The 23,044-nt window shown below is 38.7% G+C and overlaps 1 long non-coding RNA gene across 1 annotated transcript; it reads left to right on the top strand.

Moving 5' to 3' along the window:
* The first annotated feature begins 19 nt into the window (after positions 1 to 19).
* LOC107516554 lies at positions 20 to 11,978 on the top strand. The gene is made up of 3 exons (XR_001598324.2): positions 20 to 221; positions 4,622 to 4,719; positions 10,492 to 11,978. It is a non-coding gene; the product is annotated as an uncharacterized LOC107516554 (long non-coding RNA).
* Positions 11,979 to 23,044: the final 11,066 nt, after the last annotated feature.

The raw sequence follows: 23,044 nt of genomic DNA, 5'->3' as shown, positions 1-23,044 counted from the left end.
GGCAGCGCGGGGAGGGGTCGGGTCACGTTCCGTTTCTGAGTTCGGCGACTCCCAGGCAGGTTCCGCAGGCGCCGCTGGGAGGAGCCGGGGCTGCCCGAGGAGGCGGCCCCTTGGCCTCCTCCTTCCGCGCCCGCGCGCCCGCCGGCCCCGGGCGCCGAGCCCTCGACACCCGGCCCGGGTCCTCCTCCCGGCCGCTCGCCTTCCGCGCTGCGCCCCAACAGGTATTTAAGGGTTTTCCCCGCACTGAGACATAGTCTTTTCCTCCTCCTTGGGCTGTTTTCCAGCGGCCTCAGCAGAGTGAAAAAACGCAAACAATGATTTGAGAGAATTACAATCACCCTTTAAAAAAGTCTGACGAATATAAAATGCAGGACACTGCCGTCTTTTATGAAAGGGAAGTTACAGGTACTTTAAGAAAAATCACACTAATATTGTCATTCAGCTATCCATGTCTTTGTCGTTGAAAGCTCCCACCTGAATGTTTCTAACATTCATTTTACTTTGCTTATGTTTTCTTAAACATATATTTACAAACGCAATGTGTATGAGCAGCCAAAGATTTTCTTTAAAAATGTTTTCTACATCAGGCAGCACAAAATTTTTGAAGACCAGAGTTTCACTGCCTCCCTCTTCAGAGATGCCAGACCCTGTTGATTTAAGTCCATACATTTCGTGCATTTTTTATTTGGATTAGTTAAAATAGCTTTGTTTTGAAACTACATTACACACTTTGGAAAACTAGAGACCTGAGGTGGTGACAAACCAGGACTTGAATCACTGAACAGGACAATCGGAGCTTTATTCTAGTGTTCTTTGAGCATTTGAGCATGAAGCTGCTTCTGCTGAGGACTCACGTGGGTATCACATAACAAAGATGTGATTAATGACAAAAGCACACTGCGAGTGGACTGCTCCATGAGCCAAAATTTATGTGTAGGAATAATCTAGCTCTGAAAATATTCAGTTTGCAATGTACTGGATTTGGGACATTGCTCCCTGAAGGCATCTTTGTTGTGGATTGTCTATTTGGACACTGCCTCAAGGATTTTTCAATTGGCTCAAGAACTGAGAAGCAGATTTGAGATGGGTTAGAAAGATAAAACATCTCCATATTCCTTTTTTGCCTTTAAATTCTACAGTTAAAGTGCATCGGTCATTACTGGTAATCATTTAAGGTTAAGGATAAGCCTCTGAGAACTTCGGCTCATCTTTTAGAGGAGGAAAGGGAGCCCATCTGGGAATGGGAGACTGCTGTGCACTTCAGGCAATAAGTCTGAAAGCCATAGGTGTGGAAGCCCACGTTCTGCTTCTGCCTCTGACCTCTTTAAAACTTGTGCTGAGGAGCAGTCTCTCTCGCTGCTCCCTGTCCTCTGGTGGCCAGGAGATGTTACTGCAGCTTCACTGGGATTAGCTGTGCTCAAGTAAACCTCTAAAAATCTAACCATCTACTTGCTGGTCTTAGAATAGTCTTGAAGGGGAAGTTGGAAAGGATCCGCATCTCAAATCTGCTTAGTTGGAAGTGTTGAGATTTGGGGGAAGGAAGGAGATCTTGCCTGGGTGAAAGGCTCCGTGAGAATTTATGGAGTACCCTTTACATGCTGCAGCTCCAGTAGCCTTACTTTAACTGACACATCTTGAAACCTCTTTCCCCTTTGTACATCTATACAATTAAATTGGAGGGCCTGCTATGTGTGTGGTGCTATGATAACTCTTATGGGAGTTTCCATAGTATATCACCTAATTAGGGAAATAAGACGTAGATTAAAACTAATTTAAAACTAAATTAATGATCAGCATACAGTATTGGTTAAAAGAATTAGCAGAGAAAAGGAGCAATATAGGAGTTGTCAGGGAAGGCATGTTCTAAAGACCTTTGACCTCATCCTTGAAGTTAATTTGGGGCAAACGGGCTCAGTGGAGGGACTGTTCTAAAGGCGAAGTGGCATGAGTGAAGCCATGAGGTAGAAGGAATAAGGTGTATTGAGGTGAAGGACGAGTAGACCCTTCTACTGGTAGTAGAGATTGTGTGTAACAATTAAGAATTAGATTGAATTTAAGAGGTATAGAGGCACATTACGAGGTCCTTGAATATAAAAATAAATAGCTCGTTAGGATAAATTGTTTGTTGTTAGGTTAACATTATACAAGTTTACCTCAGTAAAGAGTACATTTCTCCTTGTTCTACTAAAAGAGTTTCTACATATGCTAATGACAAACATGTGGAAACAAATTAAAAACAATACCATGTACAATTGTGCCAAAGAATATGAAATATTTAGGTATAAATCTAACAAGCCATGTACAGGATCTATATGCTGAAAATTATAAAATGCTGATGAAATTAAAGACCTAAATAATTAAAGCAACTTATTATTCATGGATTATTAGAAGCAATGTATAATGTCAATTCTTCCTAAACTGATCTATAGATTTAACACAATTCCTATGAAAATCAAGGTTCTTTCCAGGCATAGACAAGCTTGCTTAACCTAAAACTGCTTCCAGCATATTAAAGGAATGAATGAATCCTGGATTCCCCAAAAGCAGACAAAGCTTTATATATTTAGGGCACCAGCAAACCAGCGCCTCCAAGATCTTAAATCAGATAATTAATCTACAAAGAAGATTTGTTTGCTTCAGTACATTTAAGTATATGGGTTTTTCGTATTGGTTTTAGAGGTAAATATGAGGGAGTAGCACCAACATTTTTAGTCAGAATTAAATATGGAGGAGAAGCACCATAATCTTTAGGGCTTAGACCCTCTTAAGGTTTTAATCCATCCCTGGCTGAAGTTTAATCATTCATTCAACAATTGGTAATTGAGTGTCTATGGCCAGTATGTGCAGGCACTGCCTGGCTCTGGGAATACAGTTAGAAATGAGAGCCAAGGCCCCTTCCCTCATGAGAGTAGCATTCTAGCAGAGAGGACAGTAAGCGAATGAACACAAATGGTAGTCAGGACTGTGATGAGACCGACCATACAGGGGAAAGCCTGAGTAATGTGCTAGCGAATGGCTTGAGGGTAGGGGAAAAGGTGGTTGGGGAACACATTCATGAGGGGGGAGAGTCGAACTGAGGCCTGAAGGATAGCAACTAGGGAAGTGGTCTGGACAGAGGAAGCAGGTCACTCTGAGGCTCTTCAGCACAAAGAGAGTGACTTGGAGAGAGTGGTATGTTCCCAGAGCAAAAGAGTGGCTGGTGGGGCTCAAAAGTGTAAAGGAGGGGTGGGCAGGAGCCAGACTATGTAGAACTTTATAATGTGTGCTAAGGAGTTTGCAGTTTATTCTAAAAGATGAGCAAGTAAGCATAATAGTGTAGTTTTAAAAAAAAAGTTTTAAAAATCTGTAAATATTTGATCTAGCATCTTTCTTTTCCAATATGAAGGAAGCATTTTTGATAATTTAATTCATCTCCAGGGATCCCTTTACAAAATCAAATATTCATGGCCTAGGATTCGTGGATTCCTAGGGAGTACATAACAGGCTTCGAGAGATGAGGAGCTGCTTAAAATTTTGTGCATATATGTTTATGTGTATTTTTCTCTGAGTAGTTCCCTAGCTTTCAAGAGATTTTCAAAGGATTTTATCTCACACACACACACGAAAAGATATGACCTACTTTACATTTAAGTCTTGGCTTGCTTTTTGGATGATATTTGCTGCTATTGTTCTAGGGCACATGGCACCGTACAGATGAATCACAGTTCTGGAAAGAAGCAGGTTCTGTCTCAAAGAGGTGACACTATGTTGGAGAAGAGCAGTGTATACTTGTAGCAGAGTAGGAGGGAATATTTCAACAGTTTGACTCCAAAGGAACTTCATGGAAGGAAATTTTTTCCTACAGAATGTGAGAACTAGATAATACTTAAGACATTACCTGGTACTATCCCACTCATTTATAAGAAAGTGAAAGTCCAGAGAGGTGAAGTGGCTTGCCCAAGGATGCACAGCTAGTTAGGGACTAAACGGATTGGAAACATTTGTGCTCCTCATCTAAAGGTTTACCAAAGAAACTGGACCAAATATAGCGCTTAAAAGTCTAATAGGAATTAAGTGTTTAATTCATTCAATTCAATTAAACAAATACATGCTCATTCCTAAGGAAATAGAATGAAAGAGGGAGGTAAAGGGGTTAAAAAACATAAAATCCCAGCTCTGAAAGAGATGAAAAACCTTAACGTCAAGACATACAACCAAGAAGGAGTAAATAGCAAGAACACACTAGTTTCAGTGTGTAACTGATCTTTCTGTGGCAAATATGTAAACAGACACAAGTTACAAACACTAGATGATTTTTTCACTTATCAATTTGGCAAGGATTTTTAAAATGGTTAATCCCAGGATTAGGTCAAGAGTGTGCAGAAACAAGCCTTCCTTTTCAATACCACTGGTAAGAGTATAAATTGGTGTAACAATTCTGCAGGGCAATTTGGCAATGTGTTTTCAAAAGCCTTTAAAAATGCATACCTAGCAATTCCACTCTAAGAATTTATCTTAAGAAATAATAGTACTATTTTCCAAAGACATATAAATAAGGATGTTAATCATTTAAATAATAGCTAACATTCACTGAAAATTATATTATTTAATCTCCACAACTGTTATTTCCTCCAATTTACAGTTACCTCGCTCGAGGTTGCACAGTAAATGGAAGAGCTAGGATCTGAAGAACATGCACTATCTGTCTGAGCAGAATCAAGATCACACAGGCCTTGTGAGGTAAGTGATGGGGGAGACACTGAAAGATTTTAAGCAGGAGAAATGATAGTATCAGATCTGCATTTTGCTATGAAAAGAATGGTTTAGTGGGTAAGACATAAAGCAAGATAAGAGATGCTTGTACGAGTTAGAGAAATAAATATAAATGGAGAAAAGATTCAAGAGATTTTAAAATGAGAATCAAAAGGATCTGGTCCAGTTAGATCTGAGCTGTTAAAGGGAAAGGCAGTATCAGGATGACTCCTAATCTGACTTGAGCAAATGGATGGGCGATGGTGCTACATACTGTGGTGAGGGGAAAGATGGGAAGTTGAATTTTAAGCATGTTGACTTCAAGGTGCCTGTGGAACCTCAAGAGGAATAGACTGTTCATTTATGGGCCTGAAGCTCGTAGGGCGTATCGGGAAAGGAGATAAAGATTCGGGATCCATTTGCTATATTTGTTTCAGTCATGGCCAGTGGATGAGATCATGCAAGAAAAGAGAAAAAAGGTGTTGAGAATCAAGGGAATACTAATGTTTAAGGAAGAGGCGATCCAAAAGAAGCTTATAGAAGGCTAGGAAGGAGAAACTGGAAAAGTAGAAAGAAAAGCAGTGGACGTGGCTGTTATAGAAAGCCAAGAAAAAAAAGAGTTTCAAACAGGAAAAGATGTGTTCCCAGTGTGTTAATGCTCAGAGAATCTCCATGAGATAAGGTCTAAAAAGTCTTTCTTTGATTTAGCAATAGTGACCGTGGGGAGGGTGGTTAACTGAAAACAGTCTTGGAGAGGCAAGCCTGAGGCTAGCTGAAAAGGGAATAAGAAGAAAGAAAATGGGAACACTGGAATAGAAACTACTCTTTTTGATAGTTTGACTGTTAAGAGAGAAAAAAAAGATGATACCTAGTTGTAGACAGATGTAGAACATTGAAACCCTACTAAGATCTTAATGTCCTGGTAACTGGACTGTTTTTTTTGTTTGTTTGTTTTAAACAATTCATGACAAAAAGATATTAGAGAACTGCCTGAGGAATGAGAATTTCTCAGTTGCAATTGCAGGAAAGTTGCCCAAACTTTTTTCTCTTTTCAATATTATGTAGAACACACATGTGGGGTTTTTGGTTGTTTGGACAAGTCTTTTAACAACTGTGAAATAAAATAAAAATTTAAAAATTACCATTTCTAACTTGAGATGTATTTATCTTTCAAAAGATTGAAAAATTATTTTATAACCAGAAAAAAAATGATGGTAATAGTAAGAGGGAAAGTAAATAAATGGAAGGTTAAAAAATATTCGTGTATTTTGCTTTTCATTTGACCTTAAGGGAAAATAATTGGAATGAATATAGTGATTCCTTTTTTCTCTGATATATAGAATGTCAAAAAAAAAAAATGGTATCTGTTTTTGAAGACTGGGGATTTTTAAATGATTTTTTCATTTTCCAAGTAAATATAGGTCTCAATGTGCTGTTTTAAAATTCACAGTGGCGTTCTGGACTAACAATGACAACATTCAATAACAACATGCATGTTTATAAATGTAAACATTTACCTTTAAGAACAGTCTTTAACAAGTAATTGAACCTCTTATTCAGTGTTAGTTAAATAGCAAGATAGGATACTCTGACTAAACAGCAAAATATTATTTTGATTAAAAAGTACTTTTAAACTGTACAAAGTCAGTTTTTTAATATATTGAAGAAAAAGGTCTAGTTCTCTTTAGGCCACTGAGTTTTATGAATATCTCAAACCACTACTATAAAGAAACTAGAAATTAAATAGAATTTGAAAGTAAACTAATATCATCACCATGTTAACTCAAATACACAACAATCAGCTCTTTTGTACAAGGTGTATTGTGAGTTTTTTACTCTCATAACAACTCTAAGAGTTAGGTATTAATATTACCTTCCTATTTTACAGTGGAGGAAATTGAAGCTGAGAAAGGTTAAGGAGATAGCCCAAAGACACATAGCTAGGAAATATGCAAATTAGAACTCAAACACCAGATTTCCCACAAGAGGTTTTGTTAAAGATAAACATAAATACAAAATATAAGTAGTATAATATAACATTACAAGCATGTAATGTACTTTCGTGATCATTGGTCCAGCTTACTCAGATATGTGCTACAAAAGTTGGAAAAATGGGAGCTCTCTGAGCTGGGGCTGAATAGTCAGCTAGCTACAAATTCTAGCTCTTCCATATACTGGCTATGTGACTTGAGGGACACGGTTTTCTCGTCTGCAAAATGAAGGTAATTAATACCAACTATCCAGAGTCGTCATGAAGTTCAAATGAATACCAAGTAAAGCACCAAATATAGTGCATGGCCCACAGGGTCAGTAATACATCCTGATTCCTTCCTTTTTAGGAAGGCTGTATGTAGAACTGACTTAGATCTTGAACAATAGATTGAATTGGGATATTAGAAGAAAATGGGGAAGCTCATTCCACGAAAAGAAAACACACCGTCAGAGACACAGCGGGGAAAACGTGTTTAAAATAGTTTAACTGAAGCAGAACATTTGTATTGAATAGTATATAATAAGTCTGGAAAGCAGTTTGGGTCCAGATTGCAGATGGCCTCAGCCAAAGAATTTAGCTTTATATCATAAGTAGCAAAGAATGGTGGAAAATTTGGTTTCTTTTTTATATTATTCTTTATTGGCCTTATTTTCTATTATAAAGCAATACATGTACATTGCTAAAAGTCTATAAATTACAGAAAGGTGTAAAGTGTAAAGAAGAAAGTACAAATCACCTTATTCAACGGTTACCCTTGAAAGAGAAAATTTTTTTATTGCTAAATCCTTTGGTGGTAATTTATTTCAGTTTTTCTTTTACCCTATAAATTTATTTAAATACTGACAATGAAGTTTATAATATATGGAAAACACAAAGCACATTTACATAACTATTTTTATGCAAAGATTTTCCTCTAAGAAATGGAATTGAGTATTTGGGATGGTCAGATGACCAGTGAGAGCTCCCCAATGCTAGAACAAATGAAATTAGAGTTACACATTTATAGGGTACCATGTTTGCTTGTCTTTATTACGTAGCTTGTACAATAATTTCAACCTATCGTTGAAACATTTTTCCTTTTAATTTTAATATAATGAAATTATTTTAAAATTTTTTAAAATGTTGCTACCATCACACTGTCCAGGATAATCTTTGGGGACATTTGGTTGTATCTCCACCAGTTTAAAGATTTGAACTTAGAAATAGATGGAATAAAGTGTTATTTTAGGCGGCTTAGTCTGACCAAAGCATATTACAAAGATCTAAGAAAGAGGATCATGGAACCAGATAGACCGTATTGGGCTATGGAAACAATTCAGGTATAAGTCAAAAAGGGCCGAGACTGCTATAGTGGCAATAGATAGGGAAAGAAAGCAACAAATCCAAGAAATAGTACAGAGGGAAAATTGAGGGGACTTAGTGATTCATGACCTATGGAGGGTGAAGGAGATGAATAATGAGAGATGATGCTAAGGTGTCACACCTTTGGCAATTTCTATAATCTTCAATTTCCTCATCTATAAAAATGGGGCTAATAATTGTACCTTCCTCATAGGATTGTTGGGAGGATTAAATGGATGACGTCTAAAATGCTTAGCACAACAACTGGAATGTATTCTCAGTAAGTGTTAGCTGTTATTGTTTTTATAGCTGTTGAATCTAGACAACTGGATTAATGACAAAATTCTTAGAAGAAATAGGAAACAGAGTGGAGGTCTGATTGAGGTGAGGGAGGTGTGGTTGAGCTATATTTAAGACATGTCAAATTTCGGTTTATGGTGGATAGTTAACATTAAAAACATTCAGCAAGGTGCCACCATTGTCAAGTGATGTGGCCATAGGTACATTCTAGGAAGACACCATATTCATGATAAGCAGATATACGGAGATTGTCTGCACCTCTTCCCACAACTTCCATTTAGTAGCAGAAATTACCCTCACTAATGAGCAGTCTCTACATGTGGTCTCTACTTCCCGGCTGAACGACACCACTGGCAAGACAGATATCAAAGCAGTGAAGCACCTGAGCTTTGGACCCAGATCTCTCTAAATCTAAACTCTTTCACTTACTGTCATCTAATTTCATGAATATTAACTCTCTAAGTTTCAGGTTTTTTGTTCACAAAATATAATAGTAAAAAATTCTACCTCACAGGAATGAGGGGAGGATTAAATGAGACTGTTTAAGTGAAATACTTTATGAAATAAAAGATGTCTCTCCTGGAAGTTATGAGTTATATTTCTTATCCATCCTGTATGAGAAGCACTCTCTACTAACTGCTAATCACTTTGGCCCCTTGACAATGGCCTTTGGCCTTTCTCTATGTCTCACTCCTTTAAGGAACTTTGTTGCCCAAGATTGTGTGAAATCCTCAAATGCAGGCACCATCTTTGGGGCAAGATGGTCTATCAGCCTTTGTTCAGAGATACTCTCTGTATTAGTTTTCTATTGCTGCTGTAAATAAATTACTACAAACTCAGTGGCTGAAACACCAGTTTATTATCTTATACTTCTAGAATTCAGACGTCTAAAATGGGTCTCACTGGGCTACAGGCAAGGTATCAGGACGGCTGGATACTTCAGGGGAAAATCCATATTCTTAGCCTTTCTGGAGGCCACCACATTCCTTGGCCCATCTTCAAAGCTAGCAACAGTTGGCTGAGTTGTTTTGACATCACCAATTCCCTATCTGATTCTCCTCTGCTCTCTTCTTATGCTATTAAGGACCCTTGAGATGACATTGGGTCCACCTGGATAACCCAGCACAACCCCTTTTTATTGAGGTCTGCTAATTAGCAACTTTAATTCTCTTTGCACCTTTAATCCCTCCTTGTGGTGTAGGCTAACATTTATAGGTTCTAAGGATTCAGACAAGGACTTTGAGGGACCATTATTCTGCCTACCACACCTTCCACAAAGGCAGGTTCAGGGAGGTTTGCTGCTGCCTTGTCCCTCTGTCTTGTAGGACCTCCCTTATTCACCAAATGATGAACTATCAATCACAACTTGATAATTTTAATAGTCACAATTAGGAGATATTTCATGCTAAGATTTTCCCTGTAGTCTAATCCTCATTCTGCTCCACATTTAAAGATGTAATTGCAGCCAAACACAGTGAATATTAACTAACTAAAAATTATAAAAGAAATAATGATCCCAGGTAAATCTTCTCTAGCATAGGAAAGAAAGGTTTATCTTAAAGCATTAATTTTTACAAATCATGTGAATGTCTATTTCATTTCTGAGACCAAACAACCCACAAGTCATTGTGATCATTACCAATTTATTTTTCAGTAGAACTTTCACAGCAGTGTTTTCATTTTAGCTCCAATTGATGATTAATGGACAGAAGAGTATATCTTTAAGAAAAACAGGTGAAAAATATCAGGTTGAAAGGCAAAGCATGTAAATATATCAGAGACTGGAATTTTTCTAAAGGGGTAAGAGGTCATCAGTACTATTTTGGGAGTACCAGGAGTTCAAACACTATAGTTGGAAATGTGTAAAACCTCAGTAACTTTGCATTTCACTCAGGAATTCAATATTCTTGTCTTTTAATTTCTTTTATTTCTGCAGCATGTAAATGTGCTCAAAATAAATTGGTCCAAATCCCCAGTGAAGGTAATTTAAAAATTTTGTAATGGTTGATCCTAATTTTCTAGTGGGTAGGAGGCTGGCTTTAGTATGTAATTGAAAGAATATATACCTTGAAAAACAAGAGAGGCTAGCACTTAATTTTTTTTTTTTTTTTTATGACTTTGGGCAGGACACTCAAGAGAAGGAAAGGAGAGAGAGCCAACAAGTATTGAGAATCTCCTACTGCCAAGCACTGTATTTGCATACGTTATCTCACCTAATTCTCCTATAACTCCAGAAGGCAGGCATTGTTACCCCACTTTAAAGATGAAGAAATTTAGAAGGGGGGAAAAAAATAAAGATGAAGAAATTGAGGCTCCAAGATGTGAAAAGAATTCCAAATCGCAAAAATGGCAGCACTGGGATTAGAATCCAATTCTACCTGATCCAAAGGCCACAGACCTTCCCTCCACCACCTTCAACTGGTCTTTCCTGAACCCCAAGTTTCCTCATCTACAAAATAAAGGAGATGAGTAAGACAATCTCTTGACGCCCCTCACAGATTTTACTAGATGGACTTCGTGGTTGAGAGGAGAAAGAGGAAACGGGAAGGGGCCTCAGGCACTAGGGCAGAACACCTCTCCTAAGTGGGAAAGCACTGGAACTTTGTGTCTTACCTGTACTGTCTTGACTCCCAGACCTTTGAAAGGAGGCTCCTGCTAATGACAACAACACAAAGGATGATGGACTCCCAGCGCCCACCACTTTCAAAAAGCAATAGCTCTTCTAATTCTTCTTTGTGGAGCCACTTTTTATGAATTTACATTTCCGAAAACAAGTCATCAACACTTATTGTTGAGAATCTATTGTACCTAACACTGAGTTAAGTTGAGAGGCTCCCCAGGTAAAGGACTTTCACAGATAGTCCATATTCTCAAGAACTTAAAACTAGCTAGAGAAACACAACCAACACATAGAGCAGTTTTTATAAGACAATATAATGCAGGACTGAACTATGTAGTCTAGACAATATGTACTATAGGAATCCAGAGACAAGAGAGATCAGTATAGGCTGTAGTACTCAGAGCAGACTTCGTGAGAACTGGGGCAAAGACAACGTTCTTTACCTTGCATCTGGACTAGTCTTTCTTGGCCTTCACTGTAATTGTGAAATCTTGGTATGAACCTTTCACATAGTTCAAATATTGTCAGTTTGGGAGGCTGTGGTGATGTCCTTCATATCACGTCATCTGAATGCCACTTCATCTTTATTGGTACATTTGGGAGGGGTAAAACTCCAATGGTATGCAAACACCGTCATGGATACTTGCTTCAAGCCATGAGAAGTTTCATGCAAAACCAGTTTCTCAATAGGGCAAATGTTGTGTAAAGGTGTAAGAAGCTTGAGAAACTAGTTAAAGCCAAAGCCTGTCACAGCAAGAATCAGATTCGAATGGGGACACTTTCCTGTCTATGTCAGCTATGGTCTGCCTCCAGCCCATCAACTGCAGAACTGCCCCCCTCCCTCCATCTTCAAGCATTTCTCCAACACTTTGGCCCAGAGTCCATAAGACCTTGTCTCATGCAGCAAGAATTCCTTATCCCCTCATTCCCCTCATCTGCCTACTCTATGAATGTGCCACTCTATTAATAAGAGATTCTAGGCCTGAAAAATTATTTCAGATTTCTGGATCCTTCTTCACCCTCAAATAATGAAATGTGTTTCTCTTTCTCCAAATCTCACCCTAAATACAAACTGGGAATATGAATTGGTAAAGTAGGCTAATAGATTAAATATTCACTATATTTACTGTGTATTCTGAAACAATGCTAGACTGAGGAATATCTTTAAAACTAGCTGAAGATATAAAATGAATACATAAGAAACCATATCTGAGTGTACCAGATGCCAAATAAAGGGTAACTGGTTCAGAAAAGTGAGAAATCAGTACATACAAAATTAATGAGGGAAAGTTTCATGGAGGCAGGATTTAGGATAGACCTTAAAGAATGGGAAGAATTTAGATAGGAGGGGGGAGACATTATGACATCCTAGAAAAGAGAAATACCATAACCAAAGGCAAGAAAAGTGGAAGATATTTTCATGGAAAGCCAAGGTGGTAAGCCTGTCTGGAGCAAGGGTGGCACAAGAAGGCACATAGCAAAGACTAATGGGAAATGAGATCATATGGATAAGATGAATTCATCAACGAACTTAGCAAACATTTATTAAGTGCTGATTAGATGTCAAGCCAGGTGTCTGGCACATAATAATAATAATAATTAATAATAATAATAGCTTATGCCTATTACAGCTTACAATGTACCTGGCATGTATTAAGCACTTTACATACATTATTTCATGTAATTGTCACTACAGATCTAGGAGGTATGCACTGTTGTATCTCTATTTTATAGATGAAAAAGATGAAACCCAGAGAGGTTAAGAAACTTGCTACATCCAGGTCACACATAGTTACTGAGTGGAAAAGCCTGGATCTGAACCAAGGGAGTCAGGTCAAATGTGAGTTCTGAGCACAATGCTAACATGCCTCCACACATATTTATCTCATTAAAGCCTCATAAAATTCACTATGTTATAGGTATTTTTATCCCATTTTGCAAATGAGGATGCAAGGCTCCACGAGTCAGTAACTTGCCCAAGGTGGTTCAGCAGAGTACAAAGCTAGGATCTGAAAGCAAGTCTATTAAACTTCCCATTAAAATATAGCTACCTGACAGAAGGACTTTCTAGCATGAGATCAGATTAGGGGGAACTTTAACAGCCTGATAAGAGCAAGAAGCCTATATGATAGGTATAGGGAAGAAATTTGGGATTTTGAACAGACATGACTTGATTAATGAAGATAGGTCTAGAGCTGGCATTGGCCCGACACAGGAAATTCAATCAGGAAAAGAGTAGACATGCCACTAAATGAAATTATAGGTGGTAAAGACATAGAAATGGACATGGCAGGGAGGGAGAGAAGGATGAAAACAATTATCAGTATTTGAATGAAAATCTGATTATTCTTGTGGACTGAATGGCTGAGGGCAATGAGAGGAGATTAAATCAAAGTGGACTTTGCTTCTCATCTAAATGACTTAATGGACTATTGATAGCAACTCAGAGGTTATAGGAGCAGCTGGTTTGAGAAAAAATGAAGGTGGTTTTTGGACGTGTTGCAATCTGCTTGGCAGAATAATGACTGGCACATTCCGGAGGAAATGACCAGTACACAGTCAGGGATGTGGGATTGGAGCTCAGGTAGAGAGCAGAAGCTGTCATTCATATCTGACGAATAAGCTATGCAGGATCACGGAAGGGGCAGACAAGTCTGATCCCAGAGAAAAGAGGTTTTTCATTGGCAGAATAAGCCCCGAGTCATCAGGAACAAAAATGCAGTATTACAAAAGAAAGCAAGCCCAAGGGCAAGCCACAGGTCTGGACAAGTGGTTAGGGCTAAGTGGTTAGGGCCAAGACAGAGATAAAAATTAAAGGGACACAGCAGCAAATGCTCTCCCACCTATTTCAAGGAGAAAAGAGCAGTAAATAGTTTTCTGTCCTGTTTCTGATATTTTGAGGTGTTCCTATATTGCAGGAGCCAAACCCAACTTAATCGATGGGACCCTATAGTCTGACCCTGCAGAATAATCAAGAACTTTGCTAACGGAGCACACAATCACATCAGCATAGGGAGAGAACTGAAGTTTTTAAAAAGGCCTTCTCCACTGAATCGTGTATTTAAAAAATGGTTACTGTGGTAAAATTTATGTTATGTATATTGTACCACAATAAAAAAAGGAAGACTTCTCCCTTGAAAATATAAATGTTTATGGATCTCACAAAAATCTCCAAAAGCCCATCTAATTTGGAATCTCATGTACTTACCCCTTTTGGTCCAAGATCTTGGTTTCCTTGCCCAAGTTGGTAGCTGTGCTGCCGAGGTGACGAAGGTACTTAAGAAGCCAGAGACACTAAAGCTACGTGGCTCCCATGTCCCTTCCAGTATGGAAAGAGATTGAGATAGTCATATGAGGCTAATGTGCAGTGGAAACTCCTCTTCTGGCCTTTCTGCTCCCTCTGTTCTTTTTCCAGCACATTGAGATCCATTGGTCATAGCTCCACCCTCTGTGACCTCTTCTGCCTGACCGAGTTAAGAAATTGAGACACAGAGCAACTCAGTCAGTACCTGGGAGGGACTTACCTGGGGCAGGAACCTGGGAGTCCTGTGATTTCAATTCTTGCTTATTGCTCTTTGCAAACGTCCTTTTAAGGTTCTAGGGCCCTCCTTCTGACTTGACAAAGATCACCTCCAAGCCTATATATAATTCCTTTTCTGCTCAGTATATAATCTGTTCCTAGGGCAGGGGTCCTCCATAAGCCAGGGCAACTAAAGGGCTCTGACACTCTTGGAAGTAACTAGATGGGGTTCCTCCTTATTTTACAAGTGAGGAAAAGGGGCCCAGAGTTGAATGGCTTGCCCAAGGGCATACACCTGGTTAATTGCAGAACAAGAAGGACATGCAGGCTTTCTGATTCACTCTCTAAATCTCTTTTAGCTAGACAAAGAGATTCCAGCTGAAATAGTTGGAATTCTATTTTTATTAAAGGTCTGATTTCCCCATGATTGGTCTTTTTTACTGCCTTTTTCTCAAAAGATGTTTAAAATGCCTGAAAATGCTAGCTTGGGGATCCAGAAGAGAATGGTAGTAGCACTGATGAAGGGAGGAAGCTCACTGGTTACCCACAAAACCATCTCTGACTGCCTATTATGCTGTGGCTAAAACTTGGATCCATGGCCTCCCTCAGCCTGATACAGCCAAGCCTAGTAAGGGAGCCCTGTGCATTAGGGCTCTCTAGTCCTTTCTGTCATCGCCTCGTGTTGACGTTGATGTCTACTTCTGAAATTCTTGATTACCAATGTCAATAGCAGCTAGCTGGCTTGGGAGGGGCCCTCCAAGGTTAAGGCAAGGTAGAGAAATGATAGTACAGCTCACCATAAACATATGTATCAGGTAAACTTCAGGAGAAACTGGTTGCTCAAGCTTGCTATCTCAAGAAAAATAGTTTTGTGTAAAGGTTCATGTGCGAAGTAAATGTATGTAAGTTTGTTCCATTGTCACATTCATTTGGGGAGGTATCTATGGATCACTTCAGCACATAGAAAGATCCCCCCAACCCCAGAGGTCATTCAAGCTTTGAAGTCAACCAGATTAAAGTAGATTACCTGTTTTCATCAAGCCTATGTATCTTTTCGATGGTCATTTCCTGAAAATATAGGAATTGAGGTTAAGAACTTTAAAGTCAGAGTCATGCACTTAGAAAATCATAGAGCTGTAGGGGGCTTGGAAGTCATCTAATCTAGCCCCTAATGTGACAAATGAGGAAACTGAAGTTTCCCATTATTAGGATATTGTACTTCTACTACACTGCCAAAGATTACATTCATTTCATTACAAGCCAAAATTGCAATGTTGGCTCCATGGAGATGGTGGTTAACCTAAAACCCCTGGCATTTTTCATATAAACCACTGTTCAGCTAGATTTTCCCTTCCCAAGATTATACCATTAATTTTCTAAAATTTTGTTTACAAGTTTACATTTTCTCTTTCATTCCATTTTGCTAGTTTTAATTCCATATTCCGGTCTGTAATTGGAATTTTGATTCTGTCTTAAGCTTTTTAAGTATGTTGGGAAAGGGGAAGATCATTCTCTAATATCCACTTTGCAATGTCCTTGCTAGCTCGTATTCAATACCTGAAGTGTTCTAAATAAAACTCTATAAAAATAATTTAATTTGGAATTCCCCCACCTAGTTTTTCAGATCCTCAAGGAAGGTGGATAACTTTTTCTCTCTTGTTACGTGAAGGAGTTCTAGAAGGGCTTTTACTCCACAGGGCAGAAGAATATTCTCATAGCTTGTTTCCTATTCGGCACTTGTGTGCCTGAGATAATGGGCCAACGGGCCACTCTCTAAACTCCTGAGTCTAGGAGTCTTTTTTATGTCCATTTTGATGTATCCTTTAATAGTTTATTTTTCATTAGCTATGAGAGCTGGAGGAGTCAAGAAATTTAAGAGTGAGGAAGAAACAAAAGAAGAATTTCCTAATCTCTTGTACTCAAAAGAATATCTGCTGTATGCAAAAGAAGAATCAACTCGAGTGAATAATTTGTGATGGCTTTTTGTATTTAAATGGCCAGAAACCTAGGCATTACCTCTGATTTCTTCCTCTCCTTCATCCCCCATACCTAATAATAAGAATGGCTAGTGTGCCAGATACTGTGCTAAGTACTTTATAAGCCTGACTAATTTAATCCTCACAAGAATTGTCATGGTTTTACAGATACAAAGTCTGGCACTTTTAGAGATTAAATTACTTGCTTGCATTCATATATCTAGGAATAGTGGGGCCAGATTCATACCCAGGTTATTGTGACTCCAGAAACCATAAGCTAGCTTATCTACCATAAGTTTAGTCTAGGTTCTCTGAGAGTCATCAGACCATGATGTAGGTCTGACCCTTATGAATCACAGAAGGAAGGAAGGGAGAGAGGGAGGGTAGAAGGAGGGCAGGAGGGAGGCAGGTTGAAGGTGTTTAAGTGGAAAACTCTCAGACTGTAGTGCAGTTCTAAGAAAGTTCAGCAAAACTGATGAAACATCTTGGAGCTAAAGTTGCCCATCAGAGAAGTTCCACATTTCCCAGGGATGGGCCTGCCTTAGTATCTTTCCCATACTCAGTCATGAAGCAGCCTGGGGAAGCATGACCTTAGCAAGAAGCAGTGATGGATTTCAGAGCACAGAAACTGGGGGTATCAGTCAATTGTGATTCTTCCTAGGAGAATCTTTTCATAGCTGCCACATTATGCCACACTGCCTCTTCAAACAAATCTATTCTTTTTCTTCAACAGGTGTCTCTACTAAGTGCCCTAGTTCAGGCCTCTGTCATTGCTCACCTCGACAGTTCCAATAATGCTTTAACTTGTTTTTCTACTTCCAGATTCAATATCCTTAAAGCAATTTCCTGTAACACTAACAGAATGATCATTCCAGTACATAAATACAACTATATCATAACTTAGTGTAAGAAGCTAGATGGAGACTTAGTTTGGCAATCTTAGAATCAGTCTAATGGTCCTCTGGCATATAAATGACAAGAATTACACCAGCTTTCATTAATTAGGTTAATTTCAAAATTTCTTTATTTTTTTTTGGTGAGGTCTTCATTATGATATTTATATATAGGGCTATCCAGTTACTATGTATCCTTTGACAGCTTAAAAATCCTTCAAACATTTGTAAGATGAAACCTAAGCTGTTAATCATGGTATACTAGGACTCCCAGGACCCGGCCAATCCCTGCTTCTCCAGCATCATCCCTGCCACTCCTTACCTGGAATTTAATACTTCATAAATACAATACTGAATTATTTGTAGCTCCCGCTGTGCTGTATCATATCTCTATCCCTTTGTTTATACTTTTCCCTCCGCCCAGAATGCTATATTCTCTTCTCTTCTCCTTTTTGTGCCTATTTGAATCCCATTCTAGATTGTCTCAGCTACCACTTCCTTGGGGAAGGTCTCCATTACTCATACACACCCTAATTCAAAGATCATTTCATCTAATCTCTAGCCCAATTTAGGAAGTCTATCTAAGGCACCCAGGCAGACGGTCATCAAAGGAAGAGCTTGTGACTTCATAAGGCAACTGGCTTTGGGCTATGCTCGTGGAAACATAAACCAGTCAAAGTCACTTCCTGATCTGTTTCACGAGGGAGTCTATCAGTTCCTGTTCCTTTTCCCCGGCTTTTCTGTGGATAGTGGTTAAAATAGTACTCATCTGAAGCTTCAAGATGAATGGAGAGTTAGAAGTTGGGAACCTAACTAAGAAATTCCCCTTGCAGGTCCTATAGAGGTGATGTGTAGCTTTGAACTTTCAGGTTTTGGGGGTTTTGAGGGGGCGGGTGGTGGTGTGAATGATGAGGAGGAAGGACAGAGCTTACCAACAGGCCATTGGTCATTTCCTTCTGGTTGTAATTTCTGAACTTACCAGCTTTTTTTTTTCTGAAACTCCTACCGGTGACTCACAGATGTTTCAAGAGACCTTCAGAATGCCTATGGACTTCAAGAAAGGGGAGGCATGGGTAGAAGGATGTAGCCCAGGGTCAACCACATAAGGATTAGAATTTGGTGACAGTGATTACAGTTACTAAGGTTCCAAATGATTCTTTAGTGCTTTTTGATAAACCTGTCTTTTTTCCAAGACTGAAAAGTTGTATCTCTAACTAAATCCATAAATGGGAGATACCTGGTAAGCAGAAAGAGATAGTAAACAAAGGCTGATTCTATACTTATTGGGATTGTAGGATAAGAAGCATGATGAACATGAGCTTTCTTCATGCACATTCTAGCACAGGCCCAGTGTTTCCAATTTTCAATAGGCACTGCCAGTTTTTGTGTATTTTAGAGGATTCAGTATGGTGACTTAGTAAACACTGGGACATTCTCAAGTAGTTTTCAGCCAAAAATTTATTTTGGGGGAAGCACGAGAAGGAATTTTACTACATATGAACAAATCAGCACAAATAATATGAATCAATGTTATTTACACTTAAATGTTGGAAATGAAAACAATAAAAATCATACTGACTATTAAGAATCATTAAATTATCTTACCAGCTATTGTTACTCTGTACAAACAGAGCATACAATTACATTTTTAAAATTGACACGAGTATAGATCATCTGGAAATATAAACATGAGAATAGAGTGATGAAAAGAAATCAGTTCCATTAGATTTTTTAAATTTAAACCTTATTTTTTAAAGACTTAATTTTTCTAGAGTGATTTTAGATTTACAACAAAATTGAAAGGGAGATTTACGAAATTACGACCGAACAGATGTCCTATGTATTCCCACACCAACATATGCACAGCCTTCCTCATTATCAATATTATTCACGAGATGATATAAATCTACATCGACACATCATAATTACCCAAAGTCCATACTTTACACCACTCTTGGTGGTATACATTCTATGAGTTTGGACAAAGGTCTAATAACATATATTCATCATTATAATGTCATCAGGAGTATTTTTACTGTGTGATAAAAATCTATTGCCATTAGTTTTTAAAATGTCTTCTAAAGCTATACTAATTAAAATAGTTGGGATAGTGCTGAAATAAACAGGCAGATCAATGGGGAAAGGTAGACAACCCAGAAATGGGCCCAAATGCAAGCAAAACAAGTTTAGATAAAAGAAGCATTCCAAATCAGTAAGAAAAATAGTCACTAAATGGTGTTGGGATAAATGGTTAGTCTTTTAGAAAAAAAAAAAAGTAGAGCTGTATTTTTCTCTGCACATCAAAAGTAAATCCCAGGTGGACAAAAGACTTAAATATAAAATGAAATCATAAAATGCTATAATAAAATAATAAATTTTTGTATAACTTGTCATAGCTTTTTCTAAGTATGATACAAAATTCAGAATTCATAAAGAAAAGATAACAAATATAACTACAGTTGACCCTTGATCAATGTGGGGGTAGGAGGCACTGACTCCAATTTGGTCAAAAATCTGCATATAACTTTTGATTCCCTAAAATTTAGTTGTCTCTTGGTACCCATTGGGGGATTGGTTCCAGAACTCTGCCCCTTAAGTATCTGCAGATGTTCAGGTCCCCTTATATAAAATGGAGCAGATCAATGCATATGGTTGGCCCTCCATATCTGTGGACTCCCAACCAAGGATCGAGAACAATACAGATAGTTATTCATTCTAGGTAATCATTCACCTTGCAAAAGAGATATAGTACAGCAAAGGTAAAAATGAAAGCCTTCTCTAGATTTAATTTCATGTCTTACTAACATTTTAAAACTTAATGTCCTTTCCCAGAGATATTACAATGGGTTGAATGAAAATTCTGGGTGATGGAAGGGTTAAGATCATTTCGGGAACATACATACATTGGGCATCATCATGTAGCTGCAATGCATACCTATGGAGGCATCCCTTATCACTTGTTGTTAGTGTGTGATAGAGTCAGGATGGGGAAGGAAGTCAGGAGGCTTGGCCTATGGTTCTGCCAGTACCACCATCTGACTAAGGGGGAGAGACTTATGTCAGAGTCTTCATTCAGTCATCAGATTTCCAGTAAGAGCTTAATATATGCCAGCCCTTAATGCATGCCAGGTAAACTACATATACCATATATTCCATATGCCATATACCACACCATTGTATAGCATATAATATAAGTATGACATAATTAAATATCACAAAATAAAATAAAAGATGTTGAGGGCATACCAGCTGCATGTGAAAGAGCCAAGGTCCCCCTAGAATTAATTGTCACTTTCCTGCTTAAACTATCAGTGGCTCCCAAATTAAGTCCTCACTCCTAAGCTTGACATTCAATGTCCTTCATCATCTATCTCCTGTCTACTTTATTGGTCCTAGCTCTTGACGCTGCTCTTCCCATCCCCTGAGAGACCTTTGTTACACCCAAACCAAATTATTTGTAGTTCTTTATTGGTATTTCATGTCAGTATGCCCTTCTTTTCTTGCCTGCTTGAAAAATTTTTACTCATTCTTAATGATCTTGCTCAGAAATCAGCCCTTCAGGAAAGACTTCTAGATCCTTTCTATATTTTATGTATACCTTTATTATTACACTTCACACACTATCCTGCAGTTATTTGTTTACATATGCAGATGAGTCTCCCATTAGTGTGTATGCTCCTTGAGGCCAGAGATCCTATCTCATTAACCTTCATGTGTCTAGTCTATAGCACAATGCCTGGTGAGAAGAAGTGAGAAAGAGCAGAGCAGTCAATCCAGCTTATAAATGGTGGATAGATAAAAAATGGATCAGTCATACTACGGCCAAAGGTTTTTTTGTAGTATAATGTTTCTTAATAGAGTGACAAATCAGGTAAAACTTGCCTCTTTCTTGGATTCCATCTTATCTCTACCTCAGTCCCAGCACCACAGGCACTACTCAAGGCATAATAATGAGGTTCTTATATAGTTGACACTTGAATGCCAACTGTACAATTGGTGCAGTCTTGTGTAGGAAAAGGTTAACTTAAAAACACACCAAGTCACCAAGTATAGATCATTTTAATCTTGACAGTGTACTTTTAACTCGATGCCTGAGTTTTTCTTCCTTCACATAGCTAGAATCTCTCCAAACAAGCTTAGATAGCAACCTGTTTTTGTTGGCAACTTGATTAATGGGGACATTACTCATATGTCTGGTTGTATGACATGTCCAATAACATTGTCATTTTGTTTCTGGGGTGTTGGGTAAAAATATCCAGGAATTTACTACCAGTGGAGTGACCACCTGTTTGCTGGAAATGTTAAAGAGAGAAATCTGGGAAAGCAGCTCCCTTAAAGAATGCTGAGGGGGGTCTGATTCTATCACCAGCCTCTCCACAACAAACTGCCCCCTCCAAACTTAGCAATAGCACCTGTGGAAACAAGAGTACAGCTGTGCTGGGTACCTTAGCATTGTGATTGGCTGGGACTGAGCTGCTCGGCAGGCACCTGGAGAAACTTGGAGAGGTAGCTCTTCCCAAGCCTAAAGGAGGGCAGAGCCTGGGAGCTGTCAAGTGCTGCATCAGTGGCAAGGAGGGAAATAAATCTTGCTTTAGGAATAGAAACAAGGTGTGTGAATGAAAAGTGATGGGAGGTGGGGAGGAAACACACTGCAGGGAAGAAAACTGAGCAAATATAGCTGGTACTACTTCCATCTTACCTCAGGGATCCTACAGTATAGGTGGGAGTGGGTGGGCTCAGGAGGATGGGGTTACCATGAAAGGGAGGTAGTATTCTTCCTGGTCAGGAAGGGAGCAAACATGTATTTGGGCCTCACCTGTAGCAGCCAGAACAGAGCAGATCAACAAATTCTGGACTGAGTGGGAAAGGAGGCTATCTAAGGGAAATTCACCAGAAGGCCTGAAGCTTTCCAAGAGAAAACAAACTAGAGAAAATCGTACAGGATTAAGGAAAGGATAACTGCCTCCCTGAACCTGCTGTCTGAAAACACAAAACGACAAAACAACAGAGCACAACACAAGAACCATATGAAAAAAGGGAAAGGCTGAAGCGTGCACAAGCTGGTAAGAGAGTCCAGGCTGATGACCGAGGTGCCAAACACTCTAGCAAAAGATCAACATTTCTTGCATAATCCCTAACTGCATGTGCGTCAGCCAGCACAGGGCCATCTTGAACTGCCAACAGTACAGCCAAGAAGCCTATTTGAAGAAGGCAGCATTACTTAAGATAAAATGACTTTCTATTCTACTTTAGAAAAATGCCTAGAGGCCAGAGCTTAAATGTAAAGTAAATCTGTAAAAAGTTTAAGGGCAAGTATATGCTCCTGATGAAAGTGGAAGGAAAGTGTTGCTACTTTTGTGTTTTGAACCTCACCATCATGAAGACAGCAGGAGTGTCAGGAGAGGCCGTAGCACCAAACTAAAGACTTTTACATTCTTGCACTGCATTAGAAAATGAGTCCTGTAACAGAATAGCTAGTTATATAAACTCAGTTCCAATAATGCCATCTTGTTGGAAAAACAAGATGGCTGTCTAAAGTTCTGTTTTAAAGAGAAAAAATGAAAGGAACAAAGAGCTTAGTATTTGCATGGAAAATATGTATGTGCCTATATAACATTCCTATAGATCACTTTTTCTAGTAGAAGGCCTCAGAAAATGTTGGGCAACACC

Source organism: Rousettus aegyptiacus, unplaced genomic scaffold (genome assembly GCF_014176215.1).
Source record: "Rousettus aegyptiacus isolate mRouAeg1 unplaced genomic scaffold, mRouAeg1.p scaffold_m13_p_2, whole genome shotgun sequence".
NCBI lineage: Eukaryota > Metazoa > Chordata > Mammalia > Chiroptera > Pteropodidae > Rousettus > Rousettus aegyptiacus.
Note: the sequence above shows the minus strand (reverse complement) of the source record. Positions and strands in the feature narration are given on the sequence as shown.